The sequence below is a fragment of the Carassius auratus genome, linkage group LG30F, assembly GCF_003368295.1.
Source record: "Carassius auratus strain Wakin linkage group LG30F, ASM336829v1, whole genome shotgun sequence".
NCBI classification, from domain to species: Eukaryota; Metazoa; Chordata; class Actinopteri; order Cypriniformes; family Cyprinidae; genus Carassius; species Carassius auratus.
The window spans coordinates 2,325,860-2,344,226 of NC_039294.1; the positions used below are offsets into that span (position 1 = coordinate 2,325,860).

Here is an 18,367-nt window from a genome sequence, read left to right on the forward strand (position 1 = left end):
TGCGTGAATAAATCCAACCACCCCTGTAGATTTATGTTTCACTTTCCATAATCTGAGACTGAAAGAGGAGCATCTTGGCGTCAGGAATTTAAAACTTTACCAAGACTCAAACTGACACAGGCAGAGACTGGATTTTTTAGATCAGGTATGGGGTACAAGTGATTTCAAAACATTTCAGCCAGTGTATATATATCCTGGATATATTATTTACCTGATATAAGATGCATTTGGTTTTGAGTAAAGCGCTTCATTGTCGTACTACGGTGATATCTCTTCAGAGCACAAGCTGGTCAATCTACAATGCAGAATATTAATAACTATGACTGGGACTATTATATATACGATTATAATGAGAAAACCATTATACTAAAATGCTTTGAATTTTTCAGAGTTCAGCTGCCGTGTTTCTGCACATTGTGTCATGAAGAACATGTCCACAAAATGAGTTCGCATTCAGAGCCCTGCAGATATGTTCATGTGCATTCGGGCCCTTTTTGCAAATAGCCTATAAGTCTTAATATTAACGTTATGTTGTATAAATAACGAAGCATGTTCTATGTGAAATAATGAGTTGAATCCCATTGAGTAAAACTTTCTATCAAATGCATCTCTCTACTGGTCATCATCAGCGAGCACAGCTCAAAACAGAAATGCATAACATTAACTGCTAAAGTTTTGGGCTAATGTTATAAAAGCACTATTGTAAAAGTGGTTATGCAAACGTTAAGTGTTAGCTATCTGTTCATCAAAACATAAAACATTATTTACCCCATTTATATCTGCACGGTGTTCGTTACACATTTTCCCTGTGTGTTAACATCAGTAATTATGTTAGTCGAATGTCTGACTTGACTCTTGTTAATGTATTTTGCCCCGCCCCCAAACATGTGATTCGACTATCAGTTGAATATCGGCAAGGTTCCAAAATTCTGATTCGACTATGAAAATCCTTAGTCGGGGACACTCCTAGTATGAACACGTCATCACACAAAAAGCTTTTCTCTTGAAGTTCACTTGAAGAATAGTCTGTAGGATAAAAAACATGAGATGAGTTTCATGGAATGTCAATGGAAATACTGTTAGCATCTGGCAAACAGTGACGAACATTTGTTGGCCAAAAACTGATACAACAGCAGAAAACTGTGTGCTGTGATTCATTACAGGATTGAGACACACAGAGGGGAGATCCTGAGCCCACCAGTGCCCTGTAGTGAATAAGAGTATTCTGATAATCCTGATTCTGACTAATATAATTTAGTTCCATGAAATCTCTTAAAAATAAAAAGTATTAAATTAAAAATGAGTACATATATATATAAAGTTCTGGGCAAAAGTGTTCGTATTTTCACCAACATAAAATGCTTTTAAGACCATTATTTCTATATCTTTTGCTGTAGTGTGACAGTAGGAAATATCAATTAACATTTCCTAGCATTTCTTTTGCCATTAAATGTTATAATCCAGTGAGACTGGAAACAAAAATTTCACTGGATTCGTACAATTAACAACAAAGCAAAATATTGAAATAACTGGCTTATAAACATTTTTGTTGGTGAAAATACTAATAGCATAGTAATGTGTGTGTGTATATATATATATATATATATATATATATATATATATATATATATATATATATATATAATTTATTTATTTATTTATTTATTTATTTATTTTAAACACCAATTCAGATTTGTGGATTTGCTATGGTGTTCAGCACAGCACCAAATACTTAAATATCTAGACTTAATAGGCTTTTTTTTTTTAATCTGGACTACTACATTCCCTAGATATTGTTTAAAGGTGTTTGATTCTTTATTGTTCATTCACACTTTTTATTAGGGCTTCATTAGTCAACATTTATGGAAGTTCTAAGCGGCCATGCATTATATATTTTTTTTCTTTTTGTTTTCTCGTTATAACGACTTAATTTTCTCGTTATCTCGACATAACGAAAGTCGTTTTCTCGTTATAATGACTTATTTTTTTCGTTATCTCGACATAACGAAGTTCGTTTTCTTGTTATAACGACTTATTTTTCTCGTTATCTCGACATAACGAAGTTCGTTTTCTCGTTATAAGGACATGACAGTTTTACTGTTGCTATAGTAACGAACTCAACTTTGACAGGCATCTGATGGACAGCCATGCAGGCGCTCTTACTGTAGCCTATATTTCAGCAAATTTAACTTCGCCTAGGTAATAACGTCTACAATACTGTATATAAATAAAGGCTGATCAATCACTGTTGATTTTTCCAGAGACAGTACAACGAACGTTTTGTTTTTGTAATTAACATGTTTAAATGGCAACACCGCGAAATTAGAGCTGCTTGGAATTAACTCACTTTTCATTTTCCCTTTATTTGAAATAAAATTATATATCATTTGTAATTTGTAGTAGTCATTATATGATGTAGCAGATATCATGTTACAAGCTTCTGTTTGAAAAGAGCGTCCATGTGTACGTGTAGTGTGTGTGTGTGTGTGTGTAGAAAAAAAACGATTACAACATTATAGAACAAAACTGAATTAAATTAGCCTATGGATTTTACATATACATCACATTTCTCATCAATATTGTTGACAATAAAGATTAGTAATAAGGAAAAGAAGCACATCAGCCTGCATCGTTAAATCCCGTCCTACTGTAGATAAACAGAATACAGTGACGTCAACCTTGGTTTTGATAAGCAGTTATTTTATGACACAGAACGCGTTGGTGAAACTCATGCATCTAGCAGGAACTTAATACACAAAATATTCATATTGATTCAAGCATTTAACATTTATGAATTAATTAAATGTCAGTAATGAAGACTGCACAAATTATAGCGATCACGAGGAAGGTCCGCGTACAGTAAAGTGGATAGTGTACAACGCCCCATCAGTTATATTCAGGTCTATAGTGCCACCTGCTGGCGCAGTTTTGTAACTTCTTCGAGAAAATTAAGTCGTTATAACGAGAAAACGAACTTCGTTATGTCGAGAAAACGAGAAAATGAAGTCGTTATAACGAGAAAACGAACTTCGTTATGTCGAGATAACGAGAAAATTAAGTCGTTATAACGAGAAAACAAGAAGAAAAAATATTATAATGCATGGCCGCTTAGAAATTTCGTAAACATTAGTTAATTCATTAGTTAACGTAAACTGCCAATGAAAAATTCTTCTGAACATTCATTCATCTTAGGTATTCCAATATTTAATAACACATTGCTAAAAGTGAAAGTTGCAACTGTTATTTAGTGAGGTAACATGAACTAAGACTTGTATTTTTTGACAAAGATGAACAACTTCGTAAGCAAATGTAGCTATTGTTCATTTGTGAATGTTAATGCATATTAACATATAAATCTTATAGTTCTTTTGCACTATACATACTGTATTATGACCATTAAATATCAATACCCTGATAATACTGTGATAAAATCATTAGCAATTAATCACAACAGGAAAAATTTATACCGTCATATCACTATATAAAACTAGTCCGATTAAATTTTTTCCATCGAAATTGTGTTTCAGGGGAAAATCGCTTTCACATGCGGACTAAAAACAATCCAAGAAAACAGTGTAAAATTAACCCAGAGACTTCTTAGCACAATAGTGAAAATTTTTTTTAATTTGTTAATACAAGGAAACCAACCAGCATTTTAACCTCTTACTAGAACCAAACTGACCCACGTTGAAACATCTTTTGAAAACAAAATTATAATAATTGCCCTACAATTTGGTCTTATATGAAGCATTATACACATAATGTTATTTTCTTCAAAGATGCTTGGAAACAATGAATTAATAAATGAATGAATAAATAAATGAATGAATGAATGAATGAATGAATGAATGAGGAATTTATATATTGTGCTTTATTACTTATTTATTACACATCATTACTTTTGCCTTACATTCAGGTTAGGTGATTTAAACAAACATCTAACGACGGTTCACTGCGACATTTGTGCAATCACCTCCCACAATTCTTCAGGTCATGTGATCTTAACTTTAAAAGTGCAGGACTGTTGCTCTGGGAGTCGGACTGACTGATTAACTCTCCTCTTCTCTTCTCTGATCATCAACACTGCAGAAATGTCACTGTGTGGAGGCTGGACCGACATTAAACTGTTCGATCCAGAGATGAAAAAGATTTGTTCTGAGGTATGAGACACAAATTCACTCCTAAATTAAAAACACTGTCTATTACTAGTGAGCTGATTTGTATGTTTTGGTGCTGTAATTTTGTTTGCACAAAACTGATTATTTGTTTGTTTGGGGTTTGTTTTGTTTTAGTTCAATTTAAAATTTTTATACCCTTGTAGCACGATATGATGATATATGCAAGTGCCTATCTATGCAATAAATTCAGATTTAATAACATATAGATAAATAATTGCTCTTGATTATTCCTTTATTGAGAACTCTTAACTCATCAAAAGTGATGTACAATATTTAAAATACTGTATTTATTAATAGTTCAACATTTACTAATGTAGTTAACTCTTATCTGTTAAAAAAAACGATCCTTATTGTGACCATAATGATAATGTTTCTCTCTTTCTTCAGCTGAGGCCAGAGATAGAAAAGAAGGTTGGAACTAATTTTAAGATTTTCATTCCTGTGGTCTATTCTTCTCAGGTTGTGGCAGGAATAAATTACATGTTCAAGGTAAATCAATATTTTTGTTTGTTTGTATTTTTCATGGATTATGAGATCGTAAATCTCACAAACTAACACTGTGTGTCCTAAGCAGGTGTGATGATGTTGCAAATAATGAATCCGTCCTCACTGAAAGTTAAAATGCATCAAGTCAAGCTTCATACATTTGCATAAGATAAAACTTTTCTTAACATTGTAGCATTGCTGTCCAAATGTAGTCAAACTTGTAAAGTGTTTGTCTACATTAAACCCTAGTTATTTTTCTCTCTCTGTCAGGTGCTGGTTGATGCAGATGGGGATGGAGTGTGTGTTCACGCGTTGATATTTCAGCCTCTTCCCTGTCCTGAAAATAAACCGATTGTGACTACAATCCAGTACCCCAAATCCGTTGTTGACCTGCTGATTCATTCTGAACACGTACAGAAATAGTCTTGGTTTAATAACAGACACATGCAATGAACTGCCATACTGTATAGAGGAACAACTGAAACCATTTCATTCCTCAATATTAAACTCCATAATCAAATCCTCCAGAGTCAGTGTGTTTACTGAACAACGTTCACTCAAATGTTGAATGCTGAAATAACTAAAAATAAATATAAGGTTGTCAGATTTTAAGATTTTATTGACTTCAATGACTGAATATGTTTTTTTAATAACTCAAAACAGAAATATATCATACAAAAGCTCAGTTTTGATTCATAGATTTATTTATTAGGGATAATGCAGTATAATATTGCTACAATTTCAAGCAGCTGATGTTCCACATACAGGCTTCTAGCCAAAGACTAATTTGCAGTCCCAGTCCCTGGTTAGGCTTCTTTATACAAAACAATATTTAACAATAAAGCAATAATTATACCAAAAAACTAAACAAGAATTAAAATATAACAATAATACAAGAAAGCTGAAACTGTGTACGACCATCAGTGTTAATAAACCGTCTTTCTTTTTCTTTTCTTTTTTTTTTTACAATTTTACAGATTTCTTTAAAATATTTCTGAAACTAAAAATGTAGATTGTGCAAATGTAGTTTTTCCACTGTTTTGTTATGAATTTGCATATAATTTCTGGAGCAGGATTAAGTTATTTGTAACTCATTTAAAAAACATTTTATTAAGAGACTCATTTGTAAAATTTTCAAAACTAGTCAAACTATATTTTTGATTATTGCAATGATACCATCGAATTGGTTTCTGGTTCAGAATGTTCAGTGTTTGTTAATATAGAGATTACAGTTTTGATAGTCAGTTGAGAAACCTGATTCCAGACAATCCACACAGTAAGACAAGTGTGCAAAAGACCATTTCATGCTTGTGTGTGTGTGTGTTTGTATATATATATATATATATATATATATATATAAACAGTCTAGTCATATAAAAACAATTCAAGTTTGTTCTGATTGTTCTACACAGTCTCTTGTACATGCACATCCAATTTTAAATGAGAATCTAAAATAACCTAAATATTGAAAATTATTATTGTCTTGCTTTTTGATTGATCTTAATCATAAAAACATTCCATTCTTCTTACTGAAAAACATGTTAGATGAGATGGTTTTTGAAAAATTCAAGGTCAAACAGTTATTTTGCAGCCACTGTGAAACAGCAGTCATTTCATTTGTTCATTATTGTTCATTATTTTCTCATGATTCTGCAATAAATTGCTCAAAATATGCAGTTTTTTGCCTTTTTAATTTAAAATATCTTTAACATAAATCATGATTTTCCCTCCTCTTCATGACGGTCTATCCTTTCTGGAAAAACTATAACCAGAATATTGTTATAGTGACACACAATCAGGTTTCACTCAATGCTAAAAATAAATGCAAATTTGAATTCATTAGCAGATGCTCAATTTGACTCTTTTTCGATATAATACTTTGGATATTATATTTTTAGTGTTTGTTAGATTTGTTTAACTTCTAAATGGTTCCTTGTACATCAGCGTGACAGTTTTTTATATCACGATCACAAAGGATAAAACACATATTTTCTGTTTATTCCATCTCACAAGTACGGGAAATACTTCTTTTGAATTGTGAGATGATGAACATAATTTTTAAAATCCTGAACATTCACAAAACCGCTCAAAAACATACCCACATAAAAATGAGTAATATGTAAATATGTAACAATATTTTGATTAAAGAAAATTTGTGGCGAAGTAGAAGCTGGAAACAAGTGCGAGTAAGAAAGTTTTAATTAAAGACAGAAACCAAACAAACAACACTGGGAAGAAGACACAATGCAAGATGGTGGAAGGTGGTGAGGAATCCAGATGGTGGTGGTGAGTTGGCAGCAGGAGAGGGTGGCACAGGAACTGCGGGGAATCGAGCTGAAGGTAAGTTGTGATGCTTGTGATGGTTGCGATGAGTGGACGAGGTTCCGGGGGAAGACATGGACATCCAAACGCAGAACAACACAGAAAGCAAAACACAGTTAACCGACATGAAACAACTCTCTCACAAACACAAGATGTGAAATAAGCCATTATATAGAGGGAGAGTGATGAGTGACAGCTGCTGCTGATGACAATTAACGGAGACGCCCATAAACTAATCAGTGCAGACGCAAAACACACAGACTTCACCACAAAGTGCAAAACCCAGAGATCACGGTTTACCAACCATGACAGCACCCCCCCCCCCTCTAAGAACGCCTCCTAGAGTTCCCAGAAGGGCCTACCTGCTGATTGTAATCATCAATAAGGGAGTGATCCAATATGTCCCTAGCAGGTACCTAACTCCTCTCCTCCGGACCCTAACCCTCCCAGTCCACCAGGTACTGCAATCCTCGCCCCCTCTGTCTCAAGTCCAGAATAAGATTAACCAAATAAGTCTGTTCCCCATCTACGAGACGCGGCGGCGGGGGAACCGGAGTAGGCGGATTAATACGTGCATAAAACACGGGTTTAATTTTGGACACATGAAAAGCGGCATTTATCCTCCTGTACGCTGGAGGTAGTTTGAGGCAGACTGTCACCGGACTAATGATCTAGGTGATAGTAAACGGGCAAATAATTTGGGAGCTAACTTATTAGATACGGATCGCAGAGGAATGTTATTGGTAGAAAGCCACACTTTTTGACCCATGATGTAAATGGGAGGCTTTGACCGGTGGCGATCAGCCTTGGCCTTAGTGTGCTCCTTCACTCGTAGCAGAGTCTCGCGGGCTCTGCTCTAGGTGACACCTCTGGACAAACGTGTGAGCTGAGGGGACCACGACTTCAGATTCCAGATTGGGAAAAACTTGTGGCTGGTAACCTAAGCTGCACTGGAACGGAGAAAGGCCCGTAGCTGACACTGGTAACGAATTGTGAGCGTACTACCATAGAGAGTTGTTGGCTCCAGGAAGAAGGATTCTTGGAGACCAAACATCGCAACGTCCTCTCTAAATCTTGGTTGGCTCACTGAGACTGCCCGTTACTCTGGGGATGATAACCCGAATACAAGCTTACTGACACTCCTAGCAACTTACAAAATTCTTTCCAAATTTTGGATATAAATTGAGATACCCTGTCAGAGACCATGTCTACCGGGAGGCCATGAAGCTGAAAGACGTTGATATTAGGACAGTGACCGCTGTCTCCTTGGCTGTCAGTAATTTGGGTAAGGGGATGAAATGTGCCACCTTCGAGAACCGGTCCACTACGGTCAAAATGACCGTCATGCCATTAGAGGGCGGGAGGGTGGTAACAAAATCTAGTGCGATGTGGGACCATGGTCTCGAAGGGACAGACAGCGGTTGAAGGAGCCCATCAGGAGGTAAATTAGATGACTTACCACTGGCGCAAACTGAACAAGCCAAAACTAAATCGTGGACATCACGAGCCATAAGTGGCAAACAGAATCATTGTTTAACTAACCCATTAGTACGACTTATCCCTGGATGACAAGCAACGTTAGAGCAGTGACCCCACTGAATGACTTCGGACCTTAACACAAATAAATGATTCGGTGGACAACCGGGCGGAGGCATTACCCCTTCTAAGGCCGTCTTGACCTTCGACTCGACCTCCCATACGAGTGCTGAGACAACTACTCTCTCAGGACGGAGGGATCAAAAAGACGAATCGGGTTTGACATTTTTGGAACTCGGGCGGTATGATAGAGTAAAATCAAAGCACCCAAAAAAAAGTGCCCACCGAGCCTGCCTGGAATTGAGTCTTTTGGCAGTTCTAATGTACTCTAAATTCTTATGATCGGTCCAAACAATGAAAGGTACCCCTGAGCCTTCCAACCAGTGACGCCACTCCTCTAAATCTAATTTGATGGCCAACAATTCTCTTTTACCAATGTCATAATTGCGTTCAGCAGGAGATAAACGATGGGAGAAAAATGCGCATGGATGTACCTTATCGTCCGAGGCAGCACGTTGGTACAGCAATGCTCCTACCCCCACCTCTGATGCGTCAACCTCCACCACGAACTGCTGTGTGGGGTCAGGGGCCACAAGGATGGGAGCCGTAATGAAGCGGCTTTTGAGGTTAGTGAACGTAATTTCAGCTGCGTCTGGCCACCTGAACGGAGTACTGGGAGAGGTCAGGGCCGTCAGAGGTGAGGCTAGTTGGCTGTAATTGTGAATAAAAAGCAGATAGAAACCCCAGAAACCTCTGTAGGGCCTTACGGGAATCTGGAGATGGCCAATCTATCACAGCCTTATCCTTGTCAGGGTCCATACGTATTCCCTCGGACGAGACAATATAGCCTAGGAAGGGAACAGACTGTGCATGGAATACGCATTTCTCCGCCTTGACAAAAAAACCTTATCTCAAGTAATCTCTGGAGCACTCGTCTGATGTGTTGAATGTGTTCCTGGAGAGATAAAGAAAATATCAGTATGTCATCCAGGTAAACATATATAAACTGATCTACCATATCTCTCAACACGTCATTAACGAGTGCTTGGAAAACCTCTGGCGAGTTGGAGAGCCCAATCAGCATCACCAAGTAATCAAAGTGCCCTCTAGGGGTGTTAAAGGCAGTTTTCCATTCATCCCACTTCCTGATGCGGACCAAATGATAAGCATTACGTAAATCCAATTTTGTGAATACGGATGCTCCCTGTAACCTCTCAAAAGCTGAAGACATAAGTGGCAACGGATAGGTAACTTATCGTTATGTTGTTCAGCTCTAGGTAGCTCTAGGTACGGGGGTGTCAATATGAAAAAAGGATATGGTTTCGCAATGATTGCCTGATCTGAGCAATCGTTCCACTGGCACGCGGCTGCCAGGGTGCGGAACTGGATGGAATAATCCGTGACTGAAGATCTCCCTTGATGCAGGTCTGAGAGCTGGTAGGCGGCTTCCCTGCCGGCCGCAGCTTGTTCGAAGACCAGTTTCATTTCTTCCGAGAGGGTGTGGAACGAGTTTTCCCACACCGCCTTCCCCCATAAGGTGGCTTTGCCGGATAGTAAATTCAGGGTAAACGCAACCTTCGACTCCTCGGTAGCGAAGGTGCAGAGCTGTAAAGCAAAGTGCATGGAACACTTGTTAAGGAAAGTCTTGCAGAAAGTTGGCTCACCAGAATAATTCTCTGGCGCCAGAAGTTGCGGCTCTGGCCGGAAGTGATCCTGGAAGGATTCCTGGGGGACGGGCGGCACAGGCGGTGTGATGGGCGCAGTGGGAGAGGTGAGCTGGGTGAGATCGGACACCTGTGTCACCAGCGCTTGGATAGTGTGTCCGGTGTTTGCAATGCTCTCCTGCTACTGATCCATACGATTGACGCTGTGGTGGATAAAGTCAGACAAGGAGGTGGTGCTCGCTGCTTCCATGATGGTGAGAGCGTTCTGTGACGACTGGGTGAAGGAGAAGCTGGAAACAAGTGCGAGTATGAACAAAGTTTTAATTAAAGATAGAAACCAATCAAACTGGAACACAAACAACACTGGGAAGAAGACACAATCCAAGATGGTGGAAGGCGGTGAGGAATCCAGATGGTGGTGGTGAGTTGGCAGCAGGAGAGGGTGGCACAGGTACTGCGGGAAATCGAGCCGAAGGTAAGTAGTGATGCTTGTGATGGTTGCGATGAGTGGACGAGATTCCGGGGGAAGACACGAACATCCAAATGTAGAACACAGAAAGCAAAACACAATTAACCGACATGAAACAACGCTCTCACAAACACAAGATGTGAGACAAGCCATTATATAGAGGGAGAGTGATGAGTGACAGCTGCTGCTGATGACAATTAATGGAGACGCCCACAAACTAATCAGTGCAGACGCGAAACACACAGACTTCACCACAAAGTGCAAAACCCAGAGATCACGGTTTACCAACCATGACAAAATTAAACCCATGTTGGTCCCACTTTAAATTAGGTGTCTTTTAACTACTATGTACTTATGACAAAAACTTTAATCGTCAGATACAATGTACTTCTCATGTCCAAGTTGAATTGCAAAACAGTTTAGTTGCTGCTGAGGGAGAAATGACAGGTTTCGTGTGATGGGTACAGGTTTAAATTGATTTTATGTTTGCCAGTTCCCGCCTCCTTTTTCCCCAAACTACGAACTATGTTCCACCAAATAACAAAAGAACACGCAAATAATTCAGAAGGCAAATTGAAGTAGATTATGTAATATTATGTATGTATATTATGTAATATTATGTGTATATATATATATATATATATATATATATATATATATATATATATATATATATATATATATATATTATTTTATTAGTATTATTGTGTAGGCCTATGTGTAATTTCTTAAAATTAGACTTTTTATTTTCAAATTTTGTACAGTTTACTGCTTATTTGCACATGCCTTTAGCCAATATAAACATTTTGGGAAAAAGAATTGTTCTTGGATAATAATAATTACTGTCCCATTAAAATCTTAAAATCATTAAAGAAAATGATTGCATATAAACCCTTACGAAAGGAAAATATATTTACCAATATATTTCTTAAAATCTATTGTGATATATTGTAATATATTATTTTCCCTTTTTATTTTCTAATATTTTATATATTTGAATACATTTAATAATATATTGATGATACATATATCATATAATATATTTCAAAATATACAAATGATTGCCGCTTTCAATATATTGCAATATATTGGAAAAAAAATAAATATATATAAGAATATATGCCTAATATATTACATGAAATTTTCCAATATACTGCAATGTATTTTTGTGTCATAAGGGAACAGGTGAATCTCAATAAATTAGAATGTTGTGGAAAAGTTCATTTATTTCAAATCAAATTGTGAAACTCGTGTATTAAATAAATTCAATGCACACAGACTGAAGTAGTTTAAGTCTTTGGTTCTTTTAATTGTGATGATTTTGGCTCACATTTAACAAAAACCCACCAATTCAAGATCTCAACAAATCAGAATATGGTGACATGCCAATCAGCTTATCACCTCTCAAAACACCTGTAAAGGTTTCCTGAGCCTTTAAAATGGTCTCTCAGTTTGGTTCATTAGGCTACACAATCATGGTGAAGACTGCTGATCTGACAGTTGTCCAGAAGACAATCATTGACACCCTTCACAAGGAGGGTAAGCCACAAACATTCATTGCCAATGAAGCTGGCTGTTCACAGAGTGCTGTATCCAAGCATGTTAACAGAAAGTTGAGTGGAAGGAAAAAGTGTGCGAAAAAAAAGATGCACAACCAACCAAGAGAACCGCAGCCTTATGAGGATTGTCAAGCAAAATGATTCAAGAATTTGAGTGAACTTCACAAGGAATAGACTGAGGCTGGGGTCAAGGCATCAAGAGCCACCACACACAGACGTGTCAAGAGATTTACTGAACCACAGACAACGTCAGAGGCATCTTACCTGGGCTAAGGAGAAGAAGAACTAGACTATTGCCCAGTGGTCCAAAGTCCTCTTTTTTAGATGAGAGCAAGTTTTGTATTTCATTTGGAAACCAAGGTCCAAGAGTCTGGAGGAAGGGTGGAGAAGCTCAAGTTGCTTGAAGTCCAGTGTTAAGTTTCCACAGACTGTGATGATTTGTGGTGCAATGTCATCTGCTGGTGTTGGTCCATTGTGTTTTTTGAAAACCAAAGTCACTGCACCCTTTTACCAAGAAATGTTGGAGCACTTCATGCTTCCTTCTGCTGACCAGCTTTTTGAAGATGCTGATTTCATTTTCCAGCAGGATTTGGCACCTGCCCACACTGCCAAAAGCACCAAAAGTTGGTTAAATGACCATGGTGTTGGTGTGCTTGACTGCCAGCAAACACACCAGAGCTGAACCCCAGAGAGAATCTATGGGCTATTGTCAAGAGGAAGATGAGAAACAAGAGACCAAACAATACAGATGAGCTGAAGGCCACTGTGAAAGAAACCTGGGCTTCCAGACCACCTCAGCAGTGCCACAAACTGATCATCTCCATGCCACGCTGAATTGAGGCAGTAATTAAAGCAAAAGGAGCCCCTACCAAGTATTGAGTACATGTACAGTTAATGAACATACTTTCCAGAAGGCCAACAATTAGCTTAAAATGTTTATTATTATTATTATTATTATTATTATTATTATTATTATTATTGGTCTTATCCCTTACGAAAGAAAAATATATTTACCAATATATTTCTTAAAATATATTGTGATATATTGTAATATATTATTTTCCCTTTTTATTTTCTAATATTTTATATATTTGAATACATTTAGTAATATATTGATGATACTTATATTATATAATATACTGCAAAATATACAAATGATTGCCGCTTTCAATATATTGCAATATATTGGAAAAAATAAATATATATAAGAATATATGCCTAATATATTACATAATATTTTCCAATATACTGCAATATTTTTTTTTTCATGAGGGATGAACTATATTAATTTGTTGAGACAGTGAATTGGTGGGTTTTTGTTAAATGTAAGTCAAAATCATCACAATTAATAGAACCAAAGATTTAAACTACTTCAGTCTGTGTGCACTGAATTTATTTAATAAACGAGTTTCACAATTTGAGTTGAATTCCTGAAATAAATTAACTTTTCCATGACATTATAATTTATTGAGATGCACCTGTATATATATATATATATATATATATATATATATATATATATATATATATATATATATATATATATATAATTATATGCATTCACATATGTCACATTTGAAGAAATATATATCCAAAATATTTTTTTTGCCAGAAAATATGCAAAAAGGTTCAGTCATTTCAGTTCAACGGCAAAGAATCCGTTTTTAAAATGCCAAATTTTTTAGCTTGAACTTTATTTGGTAAAAGATTCATGACAATATTTTAGAAAACCTTCACACTGACCAGAAAGTGCATCACTGTGGCTTTGAATGAACCGAATCTTTGACTCAAGCACTCCATCTAGTGATCCGCATATACAAAAACTAAACATCAGAAAATATTTCTTCATTCATTGGTGTATCTAAAAAATAAAATCCTAAAAGATATCCCTGCATTACTATGAATGTGTTTGCCAGATACTTGCATTGCTTTGCATTGCAGGTGAACATTAGATCGCTAGGAATTAAATACTGATTTTCTGTCATGTTCTCTTCTTTGAGCTACAGGAATTTATATGTCACATATATTTAGAGAGTATTGCCCAGCTCTGTTTAGTTGAGTTTGCATCATTGTTCATATTGTTTGGTTGTTTTTTATTCAGCTTGCCTCGTGGACGCGGTATTGGATCAAACTTTGTGGTTCCACTCTCATATTCTACGGATCCAAAGCCCTGCGAGCCACAGAACGGAAACATGTGAGTGATGCAAAGATTTATATCGATTTAAATAAATAATGAATTATTAGAATAATACATTTTATTTATTTTTAAATACATGAAAAATGAAGAAATAAATTATCATTTGATATAAAAAATAACATTTTATGGAATCTCACTCTGTGTAACACATAGTACAAGTCTTCGCCGTGTAAGAAAGTGTGCGTTGTGGGCTTGATGGTGGTGCTGCCGGATGATCCAGCTCAACCCAACATCTTTCAGCTCAACCATCCTGACAAAGGTATCAACAGGCACTGGTTCATTAGGACTGGATGGATGAACAGAAGCTTTTTTTTTTACAATAACAGCTCAGTATTGCGGAAAAGGGTAGAAAAGCTGTCACTGGACCCCAGTACCTGTTCAAAAGATACTTTTAGATACTAATATATGCACTTTAGATACATGGTCATATGTATTGTATTGCCTTTAATTTATGTTTATGGATATTATTGCACTTTTTTATATTTTAATACAATTAATCTGTGCTTAAAATGTACTTGAAAATAAAGTCACAAGCTTTAAATTATTTTTTTAAGCTTTAAATCTTTGCTGCTCCTCATGTTGTTTGAACCAGTTTGATGATTTATTTTCAAAGGAACACAAAATTAAACACTTGAAAGTATCAACATGTAACTTTTTCCATAAAAAAGTAGATAAACCCCCAAAAAATCTATTCAAAAACAATTGCATATACTTGTACTAATATTTATCAACATTAATTGCATGAAAAAGTTTTTGTTTACATAATGTGTGTGTATATTTTTTATGTATATATAAACACAAATGTATTTAGATGAATATATTGTTTTTATATTCATATAATTTGTATTACATATAGATATATGCACATATTTTACTGAAATGTATACATGCATGTGTGTATTTACAACGCTATCTCACGACCGATTCGTACGTATTTTACGAGGTGGCTTATTCTTATGAATTTGTAGGATCTCACTCGTACGATTTTATACGATTTGTCTAAACTCCAGTGATGGTTAGGTTTAGGGGCGGGGTTAGATGTAGGTAATTCGTACAAATTCATATGAATTGTGCAACTTGTAAAATAATTTGTACGAGTGTGGATTAAGCCACCTCGTAAAATATGTACGAATTGCCGTGAGATCGGGTTGGTATTTATACATACATAATAAATATACACAGTACACATATATGTAAACAAATTTAAATTTTATTTTAGATGTGCGGTGCGGACTACCTGGCCCTCTTGGAGTCTCTGGGAGGGGTGCTGGAAAGTGCTCCGACTGGAGACTCCGTCGTTCTACTGGGGGACTTCAACGCTCACGTGGGCAGGGACAATGACACCTGGAGGGGCGTGATTGGGAGGAACGGCCCCCCTGACCTGAACCTAGAGATGGGTATCGTTAAGGTTTTAACGGTATTACTACTCTTACCGATACTGCTTAACGGTCCGGTACTTTAACGGTATTCTTATCAGTACTTTGTGTTGTGTGTTTTTTTTTTAAAGAACAAGTTGAGAACAGAATTAACATTTATTTTATTTATTTATGTAAAATTAATAATGGGCCTGTCTTGGACCAGAGGTGTTAGGAGGAGTTGGTTGGTTCATAGTATCTGCAGCTAAAAAAAAAAAAAAAAAAAATATATATATATATATATATATATATATATATATATATATATATATATATATATATATATATATATATATATATATTAGGGGTGTAACGGTTCACAAAATTCACGGTTCGGTTCGATACGATACACTGATGTCACGGTTCGGTTCGGTTCGGTTCGATACGTTTTAGATACAGCAAAATGTAAAAACATCTCAACTTTTCAGAATGCCGCAAGCGCACCGCGGGTCATGTGACAAGAACCAACCAATCAGCTTCATCCTTTCCCGTAACAACGTTGAGAGCTCAGCCAAGATCAAGGATCAGCTGATCATAGTTGTATATGGATTGCAATTTTGAAATAAATTTAGTAGCAGAGCTACTGCAAGCGATTTTTAGAGCTGCAAATCCATTTATCCTTCGCTGAAATTTCCGCGTCTCATGGAGAGAGCACGTCATTGTTGCTTAGCAAAGACAGACACCTCATGAGCGCTTCTGCCCGAGCGCTTTGGAAAGGAGGAGAAAGACGCGCTTAGCGTTTTCCATGCGTTTTTAGGCACGATATGTGAATGGCCCCTAAGGCGCTCGCTCACTCAGCACGCGCTGAAGGCTCGTTGCAAAATGTCGAATGCATTTAACAGACCAGAAATATAAGATCCTAAAATAACCAACAGGTCTGGTGTTTGGGTTGGATTCCCTGTAAGCTATAGTGTCTAAATGCTGCAGGGATAGTTTGCTGCGTGCATGTTTCTCCTTTTTTTCGTCTTTTCCCAGATAGTACTGACGCATATATCCCAGATATTCCCGCTGGTGTTTTTTTTTTTTTGTATTCCCGCTGGTGTACCCTGTCATGTTGCAGATGCGACATACCGTTGTTTTTTTATCCACCACTCTCTTGCCATCACCATTATAGCTTAAAGGGAATCCAAAGTGCACCCAAACACCAGACCTGTTGGTTATTGGAGGATCTTCTCATTTCTAGTGTGTTAAACGCATTGGCTATTTTGCAACGAGCCTTCAGCGCGAACTGAGTGAGCGAGCGCCTGCTGAGTAGCCTAACATAAACATATAAGTTGGTGTTTTTTTCTTCTTCGGGAGTTTCAGGGGCGTTGCCTGTTACAGTTGTTTGGGTTATTGGGCTACCTTGTTGAACGCATATCATTATATTTCTCTCTCTCTTTTTTTTTTTTTTTCAAATATAATTAATTACTCCAACGAACCGTTCGGTATACATAATGCGTACCGCGTACCGAACCAAAAGCGTCGTACCGAACGGTTCAATACGAATACGCGTATCGTTACACCCCTAATATATATATATATAAAGGTTGCAAAATGTGGCAATTGGCTATTTTGTAAACTAACTTGAGGTGCTGTGCTTTTAAGTTAACCAAATAAATGTTTACATTTACATACTGATTTTTCCTTATTTGGAATTTTAAAAACAATTAGAAAATATGTTGATTTCATTCTCATTTTTCCCAAAAGAAATCAATAGAATTTTTACATAAGGTAAGCAAACCAGGGAGATTTTACATTTATTTTAAATGACGTGAACAACGTTGATTCAACACTATTTTAGCATACATACCCGACGTAGATTCAAGTTTATTTTATTTGTATAGCGCTTTTTACAAAACAAATTGTAGATGGGGCAACAACCAGAGACGGGCTAGCTAGGCAGTCGATACACATAATGCACTTTTGAAAGATGCTTTGACAGATTGCTTGTGTTTCCGCCCTTACATGCAAATATTGTTTTGCACTTATGACAACGAGGGTTGGCAGCATTAACTCCAGTGAAGTATAACCACACTTTGGAACGTTTTGCTCTCTCCGCCATCGTCACTCTTTGTATTAAGCGGGAGTTTTCGTACTGTTATGCGTGTACCGCGCTCGTTCTTGTGTGTGTGTGTGACTTATGAAAGGCAGCCTCCGCGGAGCGCATGCGAGTTCCTGCAGATCTCTCAGACAAACGTCTTAATGATATCGCAAATTAGAAATGTTTGGTAAGATAAAATGTGCACGATAACATTAAGCAAATCTCTTCGCCATCGTCACTCTTTATTATTAAGCAGGAGTTTACGTACAGTTAATGCATGTGCGTGCGCTCGTTGTGTGTGTGTGTGACACACAGACAGCCTCTGCGGCGTGCATGAGAGTTCACGCAGATCTAACGGACAAACGTCTTAATATGATCGCACATTAGAAATGTTTGGCGAGATTAAATGTGCACGACAACATTAATAAGCAAAAATACATAGTACATTATTTTTTTTCCTCCAGTACCGAAAGCAGAACCGGTACCGTCGGATCTTACTGATACTACGGTCTTTCATA

At 36.7% G+C, this 18,367-nt stretch overlaps 2 long non-coding RNA genes across 2 annotated transcripts in view; both read left to right on the forward strand.

Annotated features, from left to right (window-relative positions):
* Nucleotides 1-4,599: 4,599 nt before the first annotated feature.
* LOC113067930 (uncharacterized) lies at nt 4,600-5,181 on the forward strand. The gene is made up of 2 exons (XR_003279466.1): nt 4,600-4,667; nt 4,935-5,181. It is a non-coding gene; the product is annotated as an uncharacterized LOC113067930 (long non-coding RNA).
* A 9,135-nt stretch (nt 5,182-14,316) lies between these two features.
* LOC113068021 (uncharacterized) overlaps nt 14,317-18,367 on the forward strand; it is a 45,821-nt gene continuing 41,770 nt past the window's right edge. Inside the window, exon 1 of the long non-coding RNA XR_003279472.1 lies at nt 14,317-14,408. This is a non-coding gene — a long non-coding RNA (uncharacterized LOC113068021). The remainder of the gene's footprint in view (nt 14,409-18,367) is intronic.